General features: G+C 33.5%; 1 pseudogene; it reads right to left on the bottom strand.

Annotated features, from left to right (window-relative positions):
- Positions 1-1,101: 1,101 nt before the first annotated feature.
- On the bottom strand, positions 1,102-1,201 carry LOC143678555 (U6 spliceosomal RNA; annotated as a pseudogene).
- Positions 1,202-3,271: the final 2,070 nt, after the last annotated feature.

Genomic DNA, 3,271 nt, shown 5'->3' with positions numbered 1-3,271 from the left:
TTTTTACAATGGGTTTCACCATATTATTCAGTCCTCCATTCTCTCATTCAATTTTATTCTAGTAACATATACATAACTTAAATTTTCCACTGTTCATCACAGTCATATATATATATATATATATATATATATATATATATATATATATATATATATTCAGTTCTTTTAATTGTACTCAGTATTTTATCACCATCACAGCCATCCTATTCCAAAACTTTAAAATCAACTTAAATGGAGATACTGTAAAATTAAATATTAACTCCAAGTTTTCAATAAAAATCCAGCCTATGATAACCTATTTTCTAGATTCTGACTCTGGTTTTCTTATTCTAATTGTTTCATATAGGTGAGATCATAGAATATCTGTCCTTTTGTGTACGACTTATTTCAATGTGTTTTCAAGTTTCATTCCTGTTGTGTATATCAGGCTTTCCTTCTTTTTATGCTTGAATAATATTTTGTGGCATGTATGTATCACATTTTAAAAACCCAATCATTTTGTTTTTATTCTCCATTCGTTCTTTGATAGGCATCTGCATGGGAGGTATGTTTTCTTTCTTTCACCTTCAACATATTTGTAATCTGGGGCAGAAAAATGTAACATTGGATCATATTTTTTGTCCTTTCTACCAATCGATGTCTTTTGATTTTGTAGGTACCTTATTAACATTCAGTGTTATTATTGTAAGTGCCGTACTTCAGCTATTTTGTGCTTTGGCTTTTATATGCCATATCAATTTTCTCTCTCTCTTTTCCTTTATTGCAGCCAGCTTCTCCACATGGGGTGATGTTTTGTGATGCTTCTAACTTATCATTTTTGGATTAGTATTTGACTCAGAGTAGGTGTATTAAGGTTTGCTCTCTGTGGAGTACTTTGCACTTCTTGGGCATCTATAGGTCTTTTTAAGTGGTTCAGAATTTCATCTTTTATTTGCTCAAATATTCCTTCTGCTCCTTTCCCCTTCTTTTCTTCTTTTCCTTTGGGATATCCTTAAAAATGTTTATGTATTCTGCACAATGTCACTCAAATCCCTGAGACACTGCTCTTTTTTTCCTATTCTATACTCTATCTTTCAACTTTATTCATAATTTTGGTTGTTGAAACATATGGACTACTCCATGAATGTGCATATCCTTCTTTCACAGGGGCCATGCTAATCTCCACAGCATTCCGCATTTAGAGTATGTGCTGCAGAAGCAACAATATAATGAGGGAGTTATTGACTGCAAAGATAATATCAATTAGACTCTTGTATTTGAGTTGAACTTTTCATTTTCCCAAATCTGATGCCCAATGTTTGATTCAGATTGAAAATCATAACCTGAGTCCCATAATAAGTTGATTTCAGGGATATTGCACATCCTTCTTCCAGTCAATTCTAGGATCAATCCCAAATAAATTACCGGTTCTCAAATACTTACTGCATTCCACACATATGGACAATTCAGTAACGAAAAATATATAGTTATATTGGTTGTATCATCTTCCATCTTTCCAGTCCTGCATCCTCTCACAGTGTTCTTTGTCTCTACCTCTTCAAGCCAGTAAAGTACTGTATGGCCTTTGGTCATACTAAATGTAATAAATAATTTGCATTTATCTGTAATTATGGAAATAACTTTCATGATTAAGAAACTTTATAAATCATTCATGACTTTATATTCTCTTCCAGTTCCTCCAATGGCATTGTTCTACTTGGACCAAAAATATAGAACGATTGGCAGAACTCATTTCCTTATTGTTCCTCAAGATAGCAACAAAATATTTATCACCAAGTTCCATCAAATTTTCTGTGAGCTCCTGCATACCCCCATGCAGTGCTGTCCTTCTCAACATAAATTGTTATTCTCAAAAATCCATGAAAATTACCACCCTCCCTCAAGTACAGTAATATGCCATATCTTTAGTGGAAAATGGATGAAACAGAAATGCTTGCTCTCTCTTAGTTACAGGACCCCGGAGTATTACATTTTTACATCTGTCTTTTGTGACTTCATTGACCAAGTCCATGTATTTATTTAAAGTATCATAAATTATGTTGCTCTTGCTTATAATCTCATCATTGATCCATGCAAACTGATTATACATATATATATAATTTATATGAATAAAATTTAAATATAAAATACAATTAGGATGATAACAGTACCTTAGGTTTTGATTCAAGGAAGACATCTGAGACCATTTATAAAGTTAATGCAAATTTCCGGAAAGATGGCAAGGTAGGATAGATTGAGTTCAACCCTGCTTCAAAGAATAGCTAAAGAAGGGATGAGAGAGTGACTGAGAAGGCAATTCCAGGGTGTACATACCAGGGAGGGTATTCTGCACCACATGGGGTGACCCTGATTGTAAAACCTGAGGAATTGAGAAGCAGAGAACCAGAGACTGTCTGGCTGATGCAAAGAACCTAATGCAGAAATTTGGAGCCTTTAGGAGTGCACAAACAGGAGAAAGGGACAAGGAAGTAAGTCAAGCCACATTCTGTGAAATGGCTACCTTACCAGAATAGCCCTGTGACCCGTGACTCACTCCACAGCCCACAGACCCTAACCTTGTCACTTGTCCCCATTCTCTGCACTCTAAGCACCTCCAACCTGCAAACACCTCCCATGTAGCTGCCTCAAAACTCCATCCCAAGCGCAGCCCAACTCACCTTTTTGGTGCAAGCACATTCTTTTTTTTTTTTCTTTATTAATTAAAAAAAGAATTAACAAAACAATTAGAAATCATTCCAATCTACATGTACAATCAGTAATTCTTAATAACATCACATAGTTGCATATTCATCATTTCTTAGTACATTTGCATCGATTTAGAAAAAGAAATAAAAGACAACAGAATACGAATTAAAACAATAATAGAAAGAAAAAAAAACAAAAAAACAAAAAACCTATACCTCACATGCAGCTTCATTCAGTGTTTTAACATAATTGCATTACAATTGGGTAGTATTGTGCTGTCCATTTCTGAGTTTTTATATCCAGTCCCGTTGTACAGTCTGTATCCCTTCAGCTCCAATTATCTCTTTTTTTTTAATTAATGGAAAAAAAGAAATTAACCCAACATTTAGAGATCATACCATTCTACATATGCAATCATTAATTCTTAACATCGTCACATAGATGCATGATCATCATTTCTAAGTACATTTGCATTGGTTTAGAAGAACTAGCAACATAACCAAAAAAGATATAGAATGTTAATATAGAGAAAAAAATAAAAGTAATAATAGTAAAATCAAAACAAAACAAAACAAAACAAAAACCT

Source organism: Tamandua tetradactyla, chromosome 3 (genome assembly GCF_023851605.1).
Source record: "Tamandua tetradactyla isolate mTamTet1 chromosome 3, mTamTet1.pri, whole genome shotgun sequence".
Lineage (NCBI taxonomy): Eukaryota > Metazoa > Chordata > Mammalia > Pilosa > Myrmecophagidae > Tamandua > Tamandua tetradactyla.
The sequence above is the reverse complement of the archived record's forward strand: the minus strand, read 5'-3'. Positions and strand labels throughout refer to the sequence as shown.